This window comes from Columba livia, chromosome 1 (genome assembly GCF_036013475.1).
Source record: "Columba livia isolate bColLiv1 breed racing homer chromosome 1, bColLiv1.pat.W.v2, whole genome shotgun sequence".
In the NCBI taxonomy this organism is placed as follows: domain Eukaryota; kingdom Metazoa; phylum Chordata; class Aves; order Columbiformes; family Columbidae; genus Columba; species Columba livia.
The window spans coordinates 128,117,508-128,129,246 of record NC_088602.1 but is presented as its reverse complement, the minus strand read 5'-3'; positions in this window follow the sequence as shown (position 1 = coordinate 128,129,246).

Below are 11,739 nucleotides of genomic sequence, written 5' to 3'. Positions count from 1 at the left end.
CTTTTGGAATCTGAGACAGGGCTCTGCCTGTGTCTGAACCCGCAGCTACTTGGAGCTTACAGCTTCCCAGTCTCCTGTAGTTCATGAGTGCCCATTGATACTCCTTGTCCTGCGACAAACCTGAACCAAATCCATCTCAAGTTCCTTCCCCAAATAGCTTAGGGAGTGATTCACAGGCTATAATCTTGAAGATAAAACCTGAACAACCATAAAAGGGGGCAAACTACAGAGAAATTCCACTTGGCTGTACAATCAACTACTGCAAAGTAAAATGGAATCTTTGTTAAGGTGCAATGTCCTTGTTTTGGCTGGCAGCTGGAGTTTATTTGGCTGTTGACAAAACAATTGTTTTAAAGAAGGTGCATTTGAAGACCAACTTTAACATCTGACATTGTTCCCATGTGCAGCTCTGGGGGTTTTCTTAATGTTGTTCTTGTTTCTACTTCAAGTAGACTATGTCTGTCAGCAAACATAGCTGGTGTTATAGAGAAACATGTCTAGGAATCCACACCTAGGGCTCAGTCATTCACAGCCTGTCCTACTTTATCCTCCGTGGCATCACAGTTTTTGAAGAGGATGTGTAAAGGAGAAGAATTGCAGCCTTTGACAGATTTTGGATGGACCCCATTCAGCTCTGGCATCCCAGTCACCTGTCCCATCAGCAGTTCTGGTGAAACCCCTTACAGCGTGGGCAGTAAGACAGCATAGAGGGAAAGTATGCTAATTATAAGGGGAAGTGGGCAGAGCATGTAGGAATTAGGAAGAGGTACAGCACAGACCTTGGGAGCACCTTACCTCTTTTTACATAAAGCACTATCTGGTATGCTAAATCCCTTCCCACCACATCCCCACTCAATTAAAAAAAAAAAAAAAAAAAGGATAAAAAGTATAGGATTTGTTAACCAAAGACTTTAACACAGATGAGTCTTCATTCGTTTGGCTCAGTTTCTGTCACATTACCAAGGAGTCCAGAAAGGGAGCAGATGAAGATGCGGGGACCAGGAGGTCTCAGGATGTCATTTATGAGCTGGTGAAGGAGGCAGATCTTTTTTAGGACTAACCCGTTTGTGATTTTTCATGTGGAGAATGGCAGCTCAGAAGCTGTTGTAGAATCCTCTCCATCTTATTTCTTTTCCCTTCTCTCCTTTAGCACCTCATGATAGCAGTGCTGCCCGTCTCAGCATTCCTGAATCATGACTTGGGAATGATGAAATGCAGGAACCTGTGGGTTTCCTTATGCCCCTATAACAGGATAGACACCGGTGCTTGCTTGGCCAGCTCCTTGCCCACCCTTCTGCATCAAATCTCTTTGCCTGGTTGTTTAAGTGCTCTTCCTGCTCTTTGGCTCCTTAATGAGTCTATCATAGCTTGTTCTTTCCCATCTCTAGGTCCAGTGTTGTTACACCCTTCTCAGCACTTTTAGCTCCTCTTCTCTCCTCATTTCACTGGCTCTTTACTCCTGCTTTCTCCACAGCTCCCAAGACTAGCTTGCTTGTTCAACTTGTCCTAGTCTTCCCTCTCTCAAGGCCCTGCTTCTACTACAGCTATGTCTTGACTTTTTTTTAATCCCATGTACTCTGATTTTCAACCTAGTCATGTTGTTCAGCCAGCCAAGGTTCTTTTCTCCCTTTCCTACTCCTTTGTTTTCCAATAACTCCTTGTGTCTTAACCCCCACATCAGTTCTAGTATCATTAGGCTCTTTGACCTCATCTATTCTCCATGTTTCACTTCTCCAAGGGCCTTGCTGTCCTCCTTGCACCCACCTGCCCCTCCTTCACCCTGACTGGACCCAGACGAGTCTCAGCAGGAACCAGGTGCTTGCTCTGGCAGCTCTGGCAGGACAGTGGTCACAGAAGATGAGTGGCTTTCCCCTGCAGCTCTACAAGATGCACATACGGTCATCCCACATTTGTGAGATAGCGGTCAGCAAAGGAAGAACTTTGAAGAACTGCACAGTGAAAGTCTAAAGTGTTCCTACAGAGCCTGTGTGAACCAGATTTTTAAAAAAATTTTTTGGAAGGCTCATCTTTTACCAAAATTTCACATGGATTTTTCTGGGCGTAATGAGCAGTGTAGCTCGGATGCAAGGACAGCTCTCCTTCATAGGCTTCAGCTTCCCCCTCTGAAGCAGCTGGGCTGGAGTAGTTCATAGTAAAGATCTGTTCTTTTTAATATACACTTTAACAGCCTAAACCAAAATGTTTTTCTCTGAGTAGATTAAGCATTCAGGTTGAAGCCATATTTAGAAAGAAAACAAAATTAGAAAAAAAATCAGATGTTGGCAGACAGCCAGAATGGAAAATTTCAACTCCAATTGTAAAAGTTATAAGTAACTGAATAGTTTACAGTAGGAATGCCCAGACAGTCTAATTCCAGCTCAGCTGGTAACTTTCTCCTTGCAAAAATCTGCAGCTTGAACTTGCCACTCTGGTATCAGTCACATCTCTGTTCCTAGCACTTCAGAATAAGGCAGGAATACAGCACTTGCTTTGCTGTAGACCATGCCTTGTCAGAAGCTTTGTCTGAATTGCAAGGCAGATGGAGAAATGAGGCTTGATAGCTGGAAACAGCTAGTTCACACACAAAGCCTGCAACATTTCTTTAGAAAGAGGGATGGGCAAACCTGAAACCTGCAGGTTTTCATAATATGATTGGTCTGTTAGCAGTGTCACCAGTATAAATCAATCAATTTAAACCAATCTTATTACGCCCCTAAAAATGGCTAATGTGGACATGTTCGAGCCTCACCTAAGATGGAACATTTTGAAGTAGCATAATTAAATTTGGTGACTTCTTAAAGGATGAGGCACCTGTTCACTTAGTGCAATCAAACTGAGAGCCTGCAGGCTGGCATGGCTTGCTGCCCAGGACGCCAGTGCCCCTCCTGTGCCTGCTTGCAGTGGGCAGGCGCTGTGCAGCAGCCATGGTCCCTGCAGAAACATGGCTCCTGCTCCCTGGAGCAGCAGCCCCGGCCATAGCAGGTGCCCTATTTCTCTGTGAATAGTGCAATAGGGAGGAGGATGGGAGGCAAGGAGGGAGGGTGTGCAGGGGAGAGGAGGAAATGGCTGCTGGCAGGGCAGGAAGGCTCTGAAAAGCGGCGTGCACAGCCACCAAGGTTGGACCATCTTAGCTCACAACTCCTCTTGCAGCTGTCATGCTGTGAAGTACTGGGCTTCACGCTGGAGCAGGTAACAAGCATGTACATCATCTGCTCTGCCACCAAAGCCAAGAGAGGAGCAACTTCTACTGCAGTAGGTCAGTAGTGGACACCCAGGGGACAGGAACACCCAAACTGCGATGAATTTCTGCCGCATGTGTGTCCAAACCACAGAGCTATGCAATTATAGCCAAACTTGGAGCAGCTTAAGTTCCTCCTCTGCATTAGGCATTCTCAATGTTTTACTAAACTGATGTAACATTGATCTAAACAGGTCACATGCAGATGGTATAGTATGGACCATCCATTGCAAACTAAATGGCTGTGTTAGCTCAGCCTAACGTGACCTCGCTTGGCCCTCCAGTTATTCCCTATGAAAAAGAAGCAACAGCTGTCTTCCCGAGGATGCAGACCGGAGAACTTCCTAGTGGATGCCTTAGTGCATAGAAACATGAACACCAGCAAGCGGGAAGGATTGTGAAAAGGACTCAGTGCTTCTAGGCTCCAAGTCCAGAGCTCTTTCTCCAGGACCATGGAGTGCTGCACGCATTAACTTGCTTGCTTGTTTCTAACCGACACCAGAAGATCATCTGCAAACACCATGTACGACAGGCAGAAGAGAACATGTGGCACTTTGCAGGCTGCATCCTCCACTGCCTTGTGCTACCCTGCAAACTCTTTCCCAGTTAACAGATCTACCGCAGGGGGACACCCTGTAAAACATGGAGTTTGCAAAGGGGGCTCCTGCACCCACCGCCAGAAAGCCACCACAAAAAGGGACCACACCGGTTTCACCGGGATGAGGGCTGATGGAGAGCCTTTCTCCTGGAGCAGCAGCAATAGGTTTATTGCTGGGAAAACAGAATTCTTCCCACCTTTCCTCGCAGCAGTGGCTCAACTTGCTGCTTCTGCTCTAAAATCTCAACCCCATGCTTGTTCTGCAGGGATCTGACCGAATGGACATGGGCGTTTTTGCAGCATCCCACCCCACTTAGCAGCAAGGAAACACCTCGTTACCTTAGAATCACGGAATCATGGAATGGTTTGGGTTGGAAGGGACTTTAAAGATGATTTAGTCCCTTGCTACCACCTATTACTGTTTCCCAGCTCACCTAGATACTTTGAATCCACAAAGTTTGAAGCCTCCATTCATGGTGGAGGAAGTTATGGTTTTTTGGTTCCTTTCTGCCTACAAACCTACATCTTGTTATTTCAGCTTTTGGGCTTTATACTTTGTACTCTTCCCTTAGATACCGGGATACTGGGACACTTTTGCTGGCATTAACAAGAATGTTGCAAGTGCTGAGCCATGCTTGTAAGGATGGGTCATGAATATGCCCAGTAAAACCACTGAGAAGCTCAGAAGTGCTGCCATGAGCCCCTAATAAACATTAAAGAAAACAGGGACACAAAAGTAGCTATGGGGCTGAAAGCAAAACCCAAAGATTATGGTAAAAACCGTGTCCAGAAGTAAAATATGCTCATGTGAGCAGAGGGCAAGATGAGAAGTTAGCTACCGCAGCAGGCACTTGCTAACATGGATGAGAGTGGAGTGCAAGGCTTTCTGTGAGCCGACCGAAACACGACACACAGGGGCCGTGGGTGAGGAGCCTTCTGGATGGCAGCACAGCACCCAGCAAACTAGGTCAGAGCTGGGCGATCACAAACACCGTGCCAGCTCAGCCCCAGAGCCCAGGGTAGCAGGGCCTCCACGCAGACCAGCTGTGGGCACACGACCACCTTGCTGTAGAGCGCCACGGCGCTCGCTCTGGTTTCGTGCTTCTCTGCTGACTCCAGGGTGGTGAGCAGGCAGCGGGCAGTGCCCAGGCTGGGGCAGCACAGGCCGTGGGCTGGGTGGGTGGGTTGGACACCCCGGTGAGGCTCTGGGAAGGTGCAGAGCTGGGGCAGACAGCCCTGGAGAGCCAGGGCAGCAGTGGGCCCAGGCACACGGGCAGGGCCGGCAGGAGAGGGCGAAGCCAGCCCAGATGTGGGTGGCCAGGATGGGGCGAGGCAGCCGGTGGTGGTGGCGGCGGGTGGAGCGAGGGGCAGGAAGGGGCACAGCGGGGGTGCGGGGAGCCCGGGCGGGCGGCGGCCGAGCCCCGCGGGGCCGCCAGGGTCCGGCCCGCGGGGTCAGGCCTCAGCCGCCGCTATTATGGGATGGCAGGCCCGGGGGGAGGGGAGCGGGGGGGGGAAGGCAAGCGGCGGGTATTATGGGATGGCGAGGCCTCCTGCAACGGGGGCGGGAGAGCCGTGGCTATTATGGGATGGCGAGGCCTCCCGCGGCCGGAGGGGGGCAGGTGGGTGGCGGGGAGTATTATGGGATGGCGGGCCCTCTGCCGCTGGGGGAGTATTATGGGATGAGGATGCCCCATAAGGCGGAGGAAGCGGGGGGGGGGCAGGCGGCTATTATGGGATGGCAGGGCCGGCGTGAGGGGGGACGAGAGAAGTATTATGGGATGGCACCGTTGCCCGCGCGTGTGCCCAGGGCTATTATGGGATGCCGCTGTACCTTCGGCCGGCTGCCTCCCCGGGAAATATTATGGGATGCAGCGGGCAGGGGGAGCACGGAGTTATTATGGGATGGCGGTGCAGCCCGGGGCGGGGTGGGTGGAGGCTGCGGCCCCAGCCCGAATCCCGGCGGTGCCCGCTGGGACCCCTCAGCGGTGCGGCCCCGCTGCCCCCTGTCCCACCGCCCGCCCGAGGGCCTCCTGCCAGTGACCCCGTCCCGCCCGCCCCGGTGCCCCTCAGCTCAGCTCCCTCCCCCCCGATTCTCTCAGCAGTCATAACCAATAAAGCCGGCAGGGTATTATGGGATGGCTGCTCCACGGAGTGGGGATGGGGGTGGGGTGGGGGGTGGTTGCTATGGAGCATTTCCCGTGGGTGGCTATTATGGGATGGACTCGCCTTTGTCAACTATTATGGGATGCGGCCGGCTCGGCAGGGCGGGGCGGGGCTGCCCAGGAGCGCCGCTCGGGGCCTGGCCCCGCCGCGCCTCGGGGGAGGATGCGAGTGCAGGGGCGCATCAGGTACAGGGGCAAAAACGCGGTGGGGGCCGTGGCCGCCAGCCTCGCGTGGGTTTTACAGGAATCCTTGGCGGGGTCCCCAGGATGGTGAGGCTCCTGCCTTCAGGAGCCTGCAGGCTTCTGCTCGCTCCCAGAGCAAGTTCTGTTGCCTTCCTAGTCGGGGAACGGAAAAAAAGTAAAACAAACAAACAACAACAACCACCAAAACAAAACAAAACACAACCACAAAACAAAAAAAAAAAAAAAAAAAAGCCAAACCAACCAACCAAAACCCTTCAAACTGAGGCTCCAGAGCATCCCAATGACTTGCACTTCCAATGACCCCCCAAGTTAGAAAGGCGCTTAAACATTGGTCCTAAACATACCTTCTTTAAGAAAAAGCTTGCCACTTAAGTCCAAGTGTTATGAAGCTTGGAGCTGGCAACTTCAAGAAATGCACAGTGCACGGTACAAGGCAATACATGTCCCTGACTAGTTAATCTCAGAGCAGAGCCTGACGTGGTCAATGGTTTCTGCACTGAGGGCGCAGCCCCCAAGTTACCTGCCTGACTGTTGCCTCATTCAGGACAAGAGAAAACCCCCTCCAGACACTGATGGCCCTGGCAGCTTTGCAAACCCCTGGCCACTTTTGAGCTGAAGGTGGCTTAGTAGGTATCACCACTGAGATTTGGGTCTCATATGTCCTTCTCAAGCAAACCCAAGTCCATCAGCTCTGCTGAACAGCAGTGGGGTTCATACCCAGTCAAATGGGGTACATAGCCTCTAGGCTTGCTCGTACTGCTCCCTGTACAACAGTTGTTGCCAGGTGCAGAGCTGAAAATGCTTCTCCCGGGTCCAGCTGGAGGTAGGAGGTGAAGGAGAACTCTGTCCCAGCCTGCTTTTTCAGTATTTCTGATAACTGAGCTCAAGAGACGCATTTCAGTGTTAGTGATTTTTGCCAGCACACACCAACTTTAACACAGGATGCAAAAATAGGGATCGCAGAATTGCAATAGAGGCAGCTCGAACCAAAAGGCCGTTATTGCAGTGCTTTTGAGACCACACTTGCTGCTTCTCTGACTGAACCTAAGTGTTTGCTTCATGAAGAAGAGATCAGGACATCTAAGTCATTTTAGGGAAATGGAAACCTAAAAATGGTAACTAATCCTTAACTTTTGGGTATCTCTTCCAGCTTTCTTTATTCACAAGAAACAAGATTATATGTCAAAAGCCTGGTAATTTTGCAAGGTCAGTTTTTTACAACTGCAAAATAAATGTTGTTTCTTAGATCTTACTAAATGCCTCCATCTTCAGAAAAAAAAAAAAAAAGTGAAGATAAACATGGAAAATGTCTGATGTCTTTCAAAGTTCTGAGTAACTGAAAACAGATTTGTGATGGAAAATATCAAGTAAACTTAGCTATAGGTGTCTCTGATGTTTTTGAAGTGAGCAAACCAGCAAAGCATAGAGAGATAGAGATCAGATTTACAGGGGGCTGAGCGATCCCCAGTCTTCTCTATTAATCTCTCTCATCCTGCCTTCGTTCCCTGCTGCTAGCCCTGCCTCATGCACCCTGCACAACTGGCTGACGTGGTGTAGCTCTGGCTGCACAGCCGCGCCATTCACCCTGCCCCCTCCTCCTGGCAAAACAGGAGACGAAGCTCATGACGAGTGCAGAGCGAAGTCTGAACTGCTGCTCTTCTAACGGGAAGTAGATGCAGAGTCATGCTGGCACATGGGCACTCCTCACCTGGGTGGCTGCTAGAGAGGCTGGATCCTCCATTGACACTAGCATGTTGTTCTCAGAATAGCACACATTGTCAGTTCAATAGTTCTTGGTCTTAACCTGGTTTGTATACTCCCAAATTCTCTGTGTGCAAGTCTCTCTCCACCTCCTTCCAGTGGCATTTGTTTGCATCTTCTTGGACATGACAGGAGGAGCTCGATGAGGAGACTATTTCTTGTGTCATTTACTTCTATGCCTGACACCAAAGCAAAGATACTTCCATTGTGCTAAACAAATAAGTTTATGGATCTCTGTGAAAAACAAACAAACTAACTAAAATAGAATGGAGGTGGGGGCACGATGAAGAAAGCAACAATGAAAATGGATCATTTAGATTTCCTTAGCTTGCCATGGAGACTCTGCAGAAATCTGCAAGTGGAGAGGAGTACCTCGGGCAAAAGAGAGAACTTTGCGGTGTTGGAGAAGACTTGCAGAATTCAGGACAATCGCTTTGGCCAGTGTTGGGGACACAGGTTTCTCACAAGACAGTTTAAAATGGGGTGCAAGGGGGTGTGAAGAGACAGAGAGTCTGGGATAATAACTGAATATTGAGTGAAAGTTTGAACCAGTTTGTTACTAATTTCAAAGTAAAAGTTACTTATCTGGGAGTTTGATACCCCTCCCCTCTCAAAATGATCTAGAGCAAAATCATCTGCCTTACCAAAGAAAAAGGCAAGACTTCTCAGAAATCCTGAGATCTTCAAGGCTACTTGGCAGAAACATGCATCAATACGGTCAGGAGAGCCTACAGGGCTGCTGAACAGAAAACACAAGAGGTGAGACCATTCATGTTAGCTACAAATGGTCACAACTAGGTTAAAAGAAGAGGTGAAATGTACTATGTTAAAAGAAGAGGTGAAATATACCTGCAGCCTTTGAGGAACAGCATCATGTTTACGGATGTTTTACACAGATACTGAAAGATATTTTTCATGTTACTAGTTGTGCGTAACCTGACAAAACAGATATTACAGTCAGGCTAAAGAAATCCTCAGTCAGAGGAACAGCAAAAATGAAGAAGAGTAGAACAGAAGTATGTCTATATCCCAGAACCCAAATGAAGCAATAACGTGGAAGCATCGCATCATCCAGCACCTAATCCCATTAACTCCTCTGCTTTGTTATTAGGCACAGAGTCCAATACAAAAAATAACCTGAGAGTCCCTAAGCTGATCTCTAAGATCCCGTTGTCTACAGCAGCAGCAAGTCATGCTTATAGTCTGTTATCTGTGTCCTACACACAAACAGTTCACACTAGCCTGGAAGGTCTCAGTTCCAAAATGCTCTGGAGTCCCTTCCCCCTACCACCCCTGCCTTCCACACTGGGCAGCACTGAAATACCCAGAAGGGAGGTTTCTGGCCTCCATCAATGCAGGAGTGAAAACACCGAACTAGTACCAAGGTGAAACAATGTCACACTTTGCTCTTCTTGTTACCTTGGAGAACTCTCCGTGGAAAGTGAAACCCAGAAAGGGCCCTGGGCCTGATAAAAGCCTGGGCAGGGGAGGGAGAAGGGTGGAGCAGGACTCTCTCCTGGGTCCTCAGGCTGGGACCTGAGCCCTGAGTGACCCAGACCACACACAAAACTACAGAAATAATTTAGAGGCCGCACCAGGATGTTGCTGTGGTGGTATGAAGCCCACTTCACCCTCAGAAGCAGACATGGGCAGAGGTGTGTAGAGGGTCCTCTGATTAGTTTGGGTTTCCCCAGCACAGCTGCAGCACTGAAGCAAGGAGATGTTGCAGGTGTTTTCCCCAGTGTGCTGTGGGGTTGTTAGGGACACTGACAACCATCAGCAGGTGAGGAAGATACAGGGATCTTGCTGTAATTGTTTCCCAGCCAAGTGCTATAAATTCAGAAGATTTGGTTAAACCAGGTAAGTAATTAAACCAGGTAAGTTAGGGCAACTTCCAGGTTTAAAGTAGCCAAACAACTTGAAATATATCTCATGGTGCTATCAAATGGAAACATTTAGAAGTTGAATTTTTTTTAATTCCATTTAATCTATTTGGTCCTTACAAACACTAAAACCACCCTAATAATAATAATTTATATCCTGCATGGACTTTTTTAGACTGAAAATCAGGGTTTCTGCTGACTGAAAAAGTTACAAAGAAAAAGGAGTTGGAGGTGAGGTGGGGAACCTTGGGGGCTTTCATGATAAATACGTGTTCAGGTGTCATACAGAGAAAGATTTCAGGGAAGCGGTGGCTTGTTGGGAAACTTGGCTCTTTAGTGACTGAGATTCTGGGGTATATGTTGCTAAACTGGCAGCAAACAGCCTTCTCCAGATCATAACCCTGCTGGCAAGAGCATTGGGGAACACCTGTAGAGACAGCCCAGTAACTAACTCCTTCTGCAGGGTCTTCACTTGTGTCATACCTCTCACCACACAGCCAAACCATCAGGAGAAAGAGGTACATGCAGAGTCTGGTGGTCGCTGGGTGGGGCCAGGCTGCTCAGCACAGGAATTTGGCATGTCTCTCTGCCTGCCAGCGCACAGAAGAAGGCATGAAAAGTCCTGCGGGGGCCTGCGTGAGTTTGGTGGTGGCACTATCCACCATATGTTTTTGTAGTGCTGGATATTCTGTTATGCTTGATCCATGCAGAGGATGGATAGCATGTCTGGAATAGTAGCGTGGGTATTTCCTACTGCTTTTCATCTGTGGAGCTGAGATAAATGATAGCAGCAGCACCATTCAGGCAAAGGTATACAGACAGGGGTAGCACATGTGTGTGTACCACAGCTGGCTGGAGAGTTAATGGGATTAATGTATGTGCAAGAAGGTGAATAACACACCGGTGGTTTGGGACGTACTGTCTAGTCTTTGCTGGCGAGGTGGGAAGTGCAGGAGGAGCAGCTCATGCTGTGAAATGCCTGCACACGTATTGTTGTGGGACCATGCTGGAGCACACAGCAGTGATCAGCGCACAGGCGAGATGGCAGAACTTGACTGCATCTCCGCAAAGAGGTGCTGGTGCAAAGAGGTGGGTGGTTGGGAGCTGCACAGACACGCAGGGAGAGTTTGCTGGTAGTCTGAGATGCTCCAGTGTGCGGTACAGGTGATGGGGTGGTGTTATGAAATACCTGTGTGCCCGGTGTATGTGTGGACTTCTTTTCCGGCGTGGTTAGGCAGCCAAAGCACAGATTGTGTTACAGGATCGGTGACAGTCTGTTGCAGTCTATAGCAGTAAATCCTTCCCTCGTGTTGTGGGATGTCTGTGTTGCACTGCGGTGGGACAGAACGTGCATGGGCACCACCAGGCACGGGACAGCGGAGGCGTTTTTTTGAGGAGAACAGCTGCAGTTATTGACAACCACATGTTTACTGAGAGAGGTGGACAGGGCTGTGCATCTTTGTTGAGATGAGCAATGAAGATGCTAAATGGGGGATAGGTGGCACTATGGGATGTGATTTTGTTTAATGGGAAATTAATGATATAGTCGCATGTGCATAATTGGGGTGTATTTATACCTATGGACTGTTCGAGTCTGTATAAAGCGATGATGAGTTTCCCGGTGGAGGGCCGCAGCAGGGAGCAGCATGCGGTGCTAGGTATGGGGTGAGAGAGAGGAAAGAAGTACATGGAGGTGCCGTGTCATCTCTGGGGTACAGGTAGTTCTGCAGGTACCAGCAGTCAGGAGAGGAGGAGGCCTTGCATTGCAGGCCCGCCATGTGGCAGGGAGGCAACAGAAGTCACCGTGGGCTCCCCACACACTCGCTGGTAGTGGCTGCACTGCGGGGTGTCACGGGCTGGGGGTGGGCAGCCTTGGAGGGGCCCTGTAGGCAC